Source organism: Leopardus geoffroyi, chromosome E1, assembly GCF_018350155.1.
Source record: "Leopardus geoffroyi isolate Oge1 chromosome E1, O.geoffroyi_Oge1_pat1.0, whole genome shotgun sequence".
Taxonomy (NCBI): domain Eukaryota; kingdom Metazoa; phylum Chordata; class Mammalia; order Carnivora; family Felidae; genus Leopardus; species Leopardus geoffroyi.
Genome location: NC_059330.1, coordinates 12,789,404 through 12,800,403, shown reverse-complemented (window position 1 = coordinate 12,800,403; position 11,000 = coordinate 12,789,404). Strand labels below are relative to the sequence as shown.

Here is an 11,000-nt window from a genome sequence, read left to right as displayed (position 1 = left end):
CCTTTATAAGTTTCCATTGTCAATCCCTCGTTCCACTTTTATGGAACAGGGGTGGAGGTCCACCTTCTGAAACTATTTCAAGCCGAATTAGGTTGTGGCAGGGGCTTTGGAAGGGAAGGATTTGACAGGGTGCAGGTCACAACTTTTGCTCCCTTGTGCTAATTGGGGGGGGGGGGGGTATCAGAGATAGTTCCTATCTGAGATCTTGGATATTTTTCTGCATAGTTTGGTACTGCATCATATCCTGAGTTTTCTCCCCAAGTGTATTCTAAGAAATAGTAACAGTATAGTCAAACCCAATGTTATAACCACCTTGGGGGGGCGGGGGGCGCGGAGGGGAAGGTTCTGGTGGTCAAAGGACTCTTACTGTACCCAAGTGATTTGCTGTCTGATTTTACTTTTATGTTTTTTTTTAAATCTTATTAAGTAACCTTTACACCCAACGTTGGGCTCGAACTTACAACCCCAAGATCGAGAGCTACGCGCTCTACCGACTGAGCCATCCAGGTGCCCCTGTTTATGTGGGCTTTTATTGCTGGGGCACCTGGGTGGCTCCGTGGGTTAAGCATCGGACTCTGGCTCCGGTCAGGATCTCGCCGTTCGTGATTTTGAGCCCCGCATCAGACTCTGTGCGGACAGCTCAGAGCCTGGAGCCAGCTACAGATTATGGGTCTCCCTCCCGCCACCCCCTCTCAAAAGTAAATATTAAGAAACTTATAAAAATACAAAGAAAATATGGGTTCTTATTTCTAAAGAGGAGCTAATACAGGTGCAGCAAGTGTTCGTGAACTAGCTTTGACTCTGCCTCGTTCAGCAAGCAATCAGGTAACTAATAAGAGGTGTTTCTACAGAAAGAAAAGAAAACCACGGGTCAATGGTTAGAACAACGTATAAACCCAGTGTCTAAGTCCCAAGTGTGGTCAGTGAGAAGGTGTCTAGATGCCAGGCTCGAAGCATCCTCAGCTGGAGTGGGAGCAGGCAGGGGGCAATCTGACCGATTTTTCTGGCATGTAGTTCAAATGTCTCATTTTGGGGGATCCAGAGTGGCTCAGTGGGTTCAGGCTCAGTATTCGAGTCTGGATCCCCACTCAGGTCTCAATCCCAGGGTTGTGAGCTCAAGGCCCCAGTTGGGATCCACACTGGGCGTGGTGAAGCCTACTTTAAAAACAACACAAACACAACAGCAGCAAATGTCTCTTTCTGAATGGCCCATAGAGCAACAGGCACACAGATTGTCTACAACTGTGGCAATTTCTCTGAAGTTTATCTCCAGTTGTTCAGCTTTCCTTTGCAGGGCTTCAGAGAAAAGGGCCATTTGAGTTCTTCAGGATGCTAAGATAAGAGGATGGGAGAGGATTGGAAGCCTGAGTTTGAAGAGTCATAGTCAGATATTGGAGGAAACCAGGATCCAGCCCAGTTTTAAAGGCAAACAACAAACAGTCAAAGAAAATTAATTAACCAGAACTAGAATGTAACATCCACAAAAGAGCTATTGAAATATAATCTTTTTCTATCGAGACCCCTCCATTCCTGTCAAAGATAGCCCCATGAAAACTAATTTGTTTCTAAAATAAGTCCAGTGTTAACAGACATGGCTTCAGTATTGACATAAGCACAGCAAGAATAGCGATTGACCATATAGTCTTTTGTGTTTTTTCTCTCTTCTTTTCCGCCTGCCTGCCTGCCTGCCTGCCTGCCTTCTTTTTAATTTTTTTTTTTTTTTATGGAGTTCTTTTTTTCCTCTTAAGTTAATTCCTTTATTTTGAGAGGTGGGGGGAAAGGGAGAGGGGGAGAGGGGGAGAGGGGGAGGGGGAGAGGGGGAGAGGGGGAGAGGGGGAGAGGGGGAGAGGGGGAGAGGGGGAGAGGGGGAGAGGGGGAGAGGGGGAGACGGGAGCTCTGCACTGTCAGTGCAGAACCCAGCTCAGGGCTCAAATCCATGAACCATGACCGTAGCTGAAATCAGACGCTTAACCGACTGAGCCACCCAGGCCCCCCACACACCAGAATTGTTTACGCTGCCAAATGTACGAATGTATGTCATCATTTTCAGAAACACGTTGTGGTGGTCGGTTTTGTTTCTTTTTTCTTTTACTGTACAATTTTTAACAAGTCATGAAACGGGCGCCTGGGTGGCTTTGTCAGTTAAGCATCCAACTTTGGCTCAGGTCGTTATCCCACGGTTCGGTTCGTGAGTTTGAGCCATGCGTTGGGCTGTCTGTGCTGTCAGCACAGAGCCCGCTTCGGATCCTCTGCCCCTCCCACCGACTCATTCTGTGTCTGTCTGTCTGTCTGTCTCTCTCTCTCTCTCTCTCTCTCTCTCTCTCCTAAAAATAAAGAAATAGGCTGGAAAACAAATCTTCAAGGAAAAAAAAAAAAAAAAACAACAACAAACGATGAAACATGTTTACTAACAGACCCAAGTATCTTTACTGTTTAGTTTTTCTGAATAAAGCCAAAGACCACCCCCCCCCCCACACACACACACAGGAAAACAAAAAAACAAAAAAAAAAAAAAAGAAAAAGAAAGAAAACGCCGTAGGTTTAGTAATTCGCAATTTAGTATTTTAACTTCTGTGGAAAAGACTCAGATGTCCGAAGAATTGAACCTAATTTACCACTTAACTTAGCAAAGCTTTGAAGTTCCAGGTCACGAAAGACTTGGGAAGCCATTTTAAAAGTTTACAAATAGGGACTCCTGGGCGGCTCAGTCGGTTAAGCGTCCGACTTCGGCTCAGGTCACAATCTCACAGCTCGTGAGTCCGAGCTCCGCGTGGGGCTCTGTGCTGACCTCTCAGAGCCTGGAGCCTGCTTCGGATTCTGTGTCTCCCTCTGTCTCTGCCCCTCCCTCGCTGACATTCATTCTCATTCTCATTCATTCTCTCTCTCTCTCTCTCTCTCTCTCTCTCTCAAAAATAAATGGTACAAGGAAAAAATTTAAAGGTTTACGAGTAAACATTTTTGTGTATTTAACCTATCTCCTGTCAACATTCACCCACGAACACTGTATGCGAGAGACAAAATCGACCATCGTTTGAAGTACTTTTTGCTGACAAACTGCAACGGGTACCGGTTAAGTCATACATTGAAGTCACAGGAAAGCTGATTAGGCCCCTGCCTCGGGCCTGAACCCTGGAGTGCGTGTCTGAGTGGGACAAGGAAGGGCGTAAGTGTTTGTAAGGTTTTTTTGATTTTGTTTTTGATACCTGTTGTAAAACAGGGAGAAAACGGGTTATGTTGTTTGTAAAGGTCACAGAGATGTATATTTTGAGGACCACAGTTACAGGGTCAGTATTGGGACGGAAGCAAGGCCATGACCGGAGCTGCCCACCCCAAAGCCTTGTCATGCAGAGAGCACCAAATTCAAGCCATTTTACAACCACCACCACCACAAAGAATAAAACCTAACTATCGGCATTGTATTTGATATCGACGGCTCCGAAAATATGTCCATTTTAAGTAAGCAATCAACCTTCCATGGCCTTTAGTACCCATGACGTCACACCCGTGTCCGCTACAAAGTCAAACGATCTGTTTCCCCACCATCAGGCTCACACGGGAGGCCCCACCACCGGGGATGGCCTAGGAGATCACTGGAGCCACACGAACTAGATGCAGAAACAGGGGGAGGGGGAGGGGGAGGCGGCCAGGGAGCCGCCGGCCAGGCCCCAGGCAGATTTCAAGTTTTGGACTCACCTTTTTGTGTTTCTTTCATCTTTTTCTTTTGCGCCTCCAACTCCGGTCCGCGTCCACCTCCTACTTCTTCTTCCATCTCTGTCTCCTGTCTTTCCCTCCTGCAAAAGTGGCTTTGTCTCTGGTTGCTTTTCAGCCCCCTGTGGAAGAGGTGAAGGAGGAGCAGGCCGTGGGGTGGGCACCCATCTTGGCGCTTGTGCTCGGGGAGGAGAAGGGGTGGGTTTCGGATCACTGGCATCTGTCTGCCTTCCTCCTCTTCCTCATTCTTCTGACTATTGGGAAAGGGTGTGTGGGTGTGGGTGTAGCGGGGAGGGCAGGTGTGTTCAATTTTTATCTCTCCTCTCTCTGGGCCGTCAATTGTGTCCCTTCCCGTGAGGCAACTTTCTTATGGAGTAACATAAAACTCTGAATGTAGAGAATTTCACACACACACACACACACACACACACACACACACACACACACCGTTCACGGGAATGTGAGACACATTTGGGTTTGTTCTGATCCTCCCGAGTGTTAGAATGCCCAATGTTTACAAGGGCTTGCCTTGAAACACATTAACGGAGCTCGTGTACAAATTGGTGTTAGCAATAGCATCCAGAGGTAGAGAAAACATCTCACATGGATAACACCTGTGGCCACAGATCCACAAACAAGATGCAAACCAACATCAGCCTTTGTTTCACTCCTATTTGTGGAGAGGACACGAAAGACCCGATGGTCAAATCTCCCCCTTTTGTAAAAACAAATCCAATCGCACGAGAGCATTACCGCGGATGGATCCCATCGCGCAGGTGTTTTCCATTTCCAATAAGAACACAGCCAATTTGGCGCAAAGAAGCCAAAAGCTGCAGCAACCCACAAACCAAATGTGGCCCGGGATATCTCCGTGAGCGTCCGTTCCTCCCCAAAAGTCGGGGCTTCGCTGATGGAACCAAAGGGCTTCCTAGTTTCTGGCCACGTCGTCTCACGGCCAGCTTTCTCTAAGGGAGCACACGAGAAAACTCCTTCAGACACCTCCAAAGGACCCCATCTGGGCCATCAGGGACTCAGGTGACCCTTCCATGTTCCCACATAAGTAAGCACTTGCAAGCATAGGCTCCATATGTCCTATGCGTGTAGCCTGCCGAAGTTTCCTTTTGGGGATGGGTGGTTGCTTTCTCCACACTTAGAGCAAGGTTATTAAATGGTGGTGTTTTTTTCCTCTTCCGTAAAGCATTCCAAGGCGGCCATTTCGCGGGAGCGAAGCAGTAGCTGGGCTGCTCCTGGATCCCTCGCTGCTTCGGGTTCCCTGTCAGGCTTCCTAGCAGCGGCCTAGCGGAGACATAAGAGCAGGTGTCTGAATGTACTCGGGTGACCAAAGATGAGAATGACGAGCCCATTGGAATGCCATCGGAAGACGATGGGACAGTGCTGCTGTCCCCGGTGACAGCCCAGTTTGTCGGCAGCACGTGGACTGCACTACCGGAATCCAGCGTCTCAGTGTATGAGAGGTGTCCGGCCGGTCAAAGACATTCTGCACATCCCTGATGCTGGCTGGGGAAATCCGGTAGCGGATAGTCGTCCGGTATCCCAAAGATAGCCACAGAAAAAGGGACGAGACAGATGCCTGCTTCTTCAGCAGTGAAAGTGAAGAGAGCCATCCAGAAAACGTCCGATTTAAGAGGGTTGGTTCTCCCGTGGAAAACCACCGAACAGGATCTGAAAGAATATTTTGGTAGCTTTGGAGAGGTTCTTCTGGTTCAGGACAGGAAAGAGATTCACACTAGTCCTTCAAAGGGCTTTGGCTGTGTTCGTGTGACGTCATAGGAAACCCAGGCGAAAGTCATGCGATCGAGGAACGATGGTGTGACTGACTGCAAACTTCCTGAATCTCATCGAAGCCCAGATGAGCTTTTGAGAAGCAGGAAGGCGTTTGTCGGGTGCCTTACAGAGGGACGTGACTGCCTATAAGCTGCAGCAGTTCTTTTGCCAGGACTGAGAAGCGGTAGACAGCTTCATTCCCAAACGGTTCCCGGACTTTCCCTCTGTCACATTTGCAGATGATCAGGGAGCCCTCGCCCTCGCCCTCTCTGATATTATTATTGAATTTATTTTTTCAATGGACCCCCAAGGTAGTTAGCCTATAGGGCAACAGTGGTTTCAGGAGGAGAGTCCTTCATACCCCTCACCCTTTCAGCCCCCGCCCCGGCACAACCCCCTCCAGGAACCCTCTGTTTGTTCCCCTTAGGGAAGAGCCTCTTACGTTTTTGTCCCCCTTCCTGTTTGTATGTTATTTTTCCTTCCCTTCTTCCCTTCCTCCCTTCCTCCCTTCCTCCCTTCCTCCCTTCCCTTCCCGAGTTCCTCTGTTTGGGAAGTGAAGGTCCTCACACGGGTGAGGTCCTGTGATACATGTGTTTCTCTGAGGGACAAATGTCACTTTGCATGACACCCTCCAGTTCCATCCAGGTACTTGCCAATGGCAAGACTTCATTCCCTCTGGTGGCCGAGCACTGCTCTGTTGTTAGATGGATACCGCCTCTTCTGTATCCATTCATCCGTCGATGGACATCTGGCCCCTTTCCATACTTTGCCTACCGTTGATAGTGCTGCTATGCACACCGAGGTGCGTGTGCCCCTTGGAAACAGCAGACCTGTATCCTTTGGCTAAGTACTTAGTCGTGAAAGTGCTGGGTCGTAGGGTACTTCTATGTGTCATGTGTTGAGGAACCTCCTCGGGTCCCTGGTTCTGGAAAGAACTCCGATGGTGGTTCTAAATCAGGTGTGGCCATCGGTTGGGGACCCGCATCAAATGCAGAGTCAGGCAGCGGTTTTCCTGGAGGCTTTGGCTCAAGCACGGATTCTAAATCTTCCAGCTGGGGAATTTAGACAGTGGGGCAGGTATAGACTGGTAGGAATTCAAATTTTTCTAAACACATGGTAAGTGTGTTTCTTTTTTTCTTCTCTTCTCTTTCTCTCTCTCTCTCTCTCTCTCTCTCTCTCTCTCTCCTTTTCTTTCTTTCCTTTCTTTTTTTTTTTTTAAACATTTATTTATTTTTGAGAGACCAAGAGAGACAGAGTGGGAAGGGGAAGGAGCAGAGAGAGAGGGAGACACAGAATCCGAAGCAGGCTCCAGGCTGTCCGCAGAGCCCGGTGCAGGGCTCGAACCCACAAACCGTAAGATCATGACCCGAGCCGCAGTCACACACTTAACTGACGGAGCCAACCAAGCACCCCACACATGGTTAAGTGTATTCTAAAACCCATCCGTACTGAGAGTTTTCAGAATCAGTACGTTCAGCGTGGAGTATATTCACCACTATTTTTGACATTTTTCTTTAGAAAGAGAGGCAAAGCTAAAGGACTTTTAGAAGTTTTGTTACATGAAGGGTCGAGATATCAGGTGTTTGAAAGCGAACCAACTGCCTGATTGGTTCTCGTTCTCTCTCTCTCTCTCTCTCTCTCTCACACACACACACACACACACACACACACACACACACACACACAGGCTACAATGGACATCAAAGGATTTCTCCTGTAATAGTGTATCCCTGGACTCGTCAAGTGAATTCTTTGTGCGTGTTCCCTATGGAAACCATTCATTATAAGTACATTCTTTTTTCCTTGTTTTAATTGGAACCCCACCACATTAATTCCCCACCCCCAGGAAAACCTCCTTTTTGGAGATCATGGTGTCACAGTGTTTGGTCTTTTTGCTTTCGTTTGTAGTTTGTGACACTTGTCTCCCTCCCTATGCAGAAGTACAGTATGAAGCCTTCGTTGAATCTGTGCCGTTCATCTCATTTCCAATGTTTACGGGAGAAGCACCTCATTGAAAGCAGTGCTGTAAATATTCTGCCACAGGAAGGAATATTTCCGTCTACGTGCTTTCTCACTCTGGAATTCGTCTTCCCACCATACAGGCTGTGACTTTGACCTTGGGTGTCCCATTTGTATCCACTACGCTGTATTTCGCGAACGCAAGGGTGTGCTATGGAACCAGAAGGCTGTTTGAACTTCTGAAACCTTATGTTTTCCGATCCTCGTGTTCGACCGACAGCGGTGCCAAAGTACGAAAGGCTAGTGTGAGTGAGAAAAGGAGAGAGTGCGTGCAGAGACTCAGTGGCGGTGGCACACGATGGATAGATTTTTTTTAAACTGGCGAGACGCATCTCTCAGTCCCTCGGCCTCGGTGCAAGAGCGTGCCGAGAGCAACGATAGCAAATGACGTGCGAATGTTTTCTGCATCCAAAGGACATCCACACCCGTTGGAAGACGTTGGAAGACGTAAAGAGAGTTTTGTTCTCAGAGAACCCCATCAGTTGGATGTGTGAGGTACTTGCATTTCCCCTGCCCTTCCGTCAGCTGCTGTGAACGCCGTATGGTGTGTGTTCTGTTCCGTTCCCGATCTGTTAAGTGTGGTCCCGTGAACACGGACCGAGCTTGTGGTGTGCTTCACGGGAGTACTCGGAAGCAGAGCTCACCAGTGAGCTCGGGGTGTCACCACGAAGGGTGGAAGTTCTAATGTCTGTCAGGTAGCCATAAGAATGTGGTCTAATGCAGTTCTGTGTCCCGTGCTTGGATGGTCTTTATAAGAGTTTTCAGTGTTGGGAATTCTTTTTTTTTTTATTTTTTTTTTTTAAGTTTTTTTTTTTTTTCAACGTTTATTTATTTTTGGGACAGAGAGAGACAGAGCATGAACGGGGGAGGGGCAGAGAGAGAGGGAGACACAGAATCGGAAACAGGCTCCAGGCTCCGAGCCATCAGCCCAGAGCCCGACGCGGGGCTCGAACTCACGGACCGCGAGATCGTGACCTGGCTGAAGTCGGACGCTCAACCGACTGCGCCACCCAGGCGCCCCTGGAATTCTTAAATAGAATGGATGAAGGAGGAAGAGGAGGAGGAGGAGGAGGAGGAGGAGGAAGAGGAGTAGTTGTTGTTGTTGTTGTTGTTTTGTTGTTGTTGTTGTTGTTGTTGCGAGGTATAATGACGAAAGACACGGCAGAAAATTTTTACAGGGTTTATTTTCTGTTTTCAGTATGTGCAAAGCTGTATGACTTTAATCTTTGGGGACCCAGGGAGGTTTTCTTCCATTTTCTCATCTGTATGTTTGGAAGGCTCCTTTTTAATTCTCAGCTGACTGACTGACTGACTGACTGACTGATCGATTGGTTTTGCTCTTACGTCCTCTTCACACCCAACATAAGGCCCGAACTCAGAACTCACAGCCCGGCAATGAAGAGTCACCCGCTCCCCTGACCTAGCTGAGGGAGCCAGCCAGCCAAGTCACCCCTTGGATCCATTTTTGTTGTTGTTGTTCATTTAAATGAAGCGGTCACGCAACGTGTGCTCAGGGCAGAAACAGAGCACACGCTTTGGGGTTTGACAGGGTCATTTGGAGCTTGGTAAATGTTAAAGCCTAGCTTCCCTGGGTGCCCAGGAGCAGGGTCCACAGCCGTTAAAAGTTGACAATTTCCTTTATCGATAGCCATCGAACAGATTTATTGAAAACACTAATCTATGGCAAAGACCGTTCTTTGGTCTGTGATCGGGATATAGGAAGAACCAGATGGCTACAGCTCCCACATCACAGATTTCATGTTTTAGTTGGACGTAGAGGCAGGCAGGCCGGCCGGCCGGCCGGCCGGCAGGGCGGCCGGCAGGGAGGCAGGCAGGCCTGGAGGGAGGAAGACAGGGTGGCCAGCAGGGAGGGAGGCAGGCAGGCAGGCAGGCAGGCCAGGAGGGAGGGAGGGAGGGAGGGAGGGAGGCAGGCCGGCCGGCCGGCCGGGAGGGAGGCAGGCAGGCCGGCCGGCCGGCCGGGAGGGAGGCAGGCAGGGCGGCCGGCCGGCAGGGCGGCCGGCAGGGAGGCAGGCAGGGAGGCAGGCAGGGCGGCCAGCCGGGAGGGAGGCAGGCAGGGAGGCAGGCAGGGCGGCCGGCCGGGAGGGAGGGAGGCAGGCAGGCAGGCAGGCAGGCAGGCAGGCAGGCAGGCAGGCCGGCCGGCCGGGAGGGAGGCAGGCAGGGAGGCAGGCAGGGCGGCCGGCAGGGAGGGAGGCAGGGCGGCCGGCAGGGAGGCAGGCAGGGAGGCCGGCCGGCAGGGAGGCAGGCAGGCCGGCCGGCAGGGAGGGAGGCAGGCCGGCCGGCAGGGAGGCAGGCAGGCGGGGAGGGAGGCAGGGAGGCAGGCCGGCCGGGAGGGAGGCAGGCAGGCAGGCCGGGAGGGAGGCAGGCAGGCCGGCCGGCAGGCAGGGAGGCAGGCAGGCCGGCCGGCAGGCAGGGAGGCAGGCAGGCCGGCCGGCAGGCAGGGAGGCAGGCAGGCCGGCCGGCAGGCAGGGAGGCAGGCAGGCCGGCCGGCAGGCAGGGAGGCAGGCCGGCCGGGAGGGAGGCAGGCCGGCCGGCAGGGAGGCAGGCCGGCCGGCAGGCAGGCCGGGAGGGAGGCAGGCCGGCAGGGAGGCAAAGAAAGAAAAGGTGGCATCAGGGTACCTGTTTGGCTCAGGTGGTGGATCGTGCAACTGTATCTCGTGGGTTGTGAGTTCGAGTCCCACGCTGGATGCAGCGCTGACTTACAATAAAATCTTTGAAAACCCATCCAGAAATACAGGAATAAACAAAACGTGGCATCAAAGGGGAGTAAGTGATTGATCGATGGGGGGGTGGGGATGAAACGGGCATATGTGTCTAACCCGCAACATATCTTTTATCGACGCTGCTTTCACTAGTTTGCCCCGATGACTTTTTCCACAAGCGGCGGTCCCACCTGAGCAGGCTCCCTTCATCTTAAGATGTTATGCAGCGAGAGGAAAGGCGTGAGAGGCAAAAGTCAGGCGGATCCATACAAATAGAGACAATCATCGTTTCTGAGACCAGTAGCCAAAGCTCTGCCTCCGTTTAGGACGCAATGTCGTCCTTCATCTCTTTAAAAACAAATAAATACATAAAAACCAGGTAGGGTCGTTGGCTCGGATAAGGGAGGAAGCTGAAATGCAATCACGGAGAACAACACAGGGGGGTAAGAAGTTGCAAGTCAGAGCGATTTCACCACCCGTAGCCTTATGAAATGATGATTCGGTGTCTTCGGACACAAGAGAGCTCACCGTACGTAGAAGGTTTCCCACCGCTCGTCACGAAGTATCGGAACACCACAAGCGGATTCCCGTGCTACGAACACCTCTCTGCCAACATAATCTGTAACAGCCGCATTCTCTCGTATCGTGTGAGTGTAGCGTCATTCATCGCACCACTCTGCCGTCGTTCGACCTTCCAGCGGATCGTAATTTTTGTTTCTTTTGGCGTGCGTGTGGGTATGCGTGTCAGGCTATCGAAAACGATCTAGG

At 50.7% G+C, this 11,000-nt stretch overlaps 1 pseudogene; it reads left to right on the top strand.

The window, feature by feature from the left end:
- Positions 1–4,466: 4,466 nt before the first annotated feature.
- LOC123604223 lies at positions 4,467–5,896 on the top strand (annotated as a pseudogene).
- Positions 5,897–11,000: the final 5,104 nt, after the last annotated feature.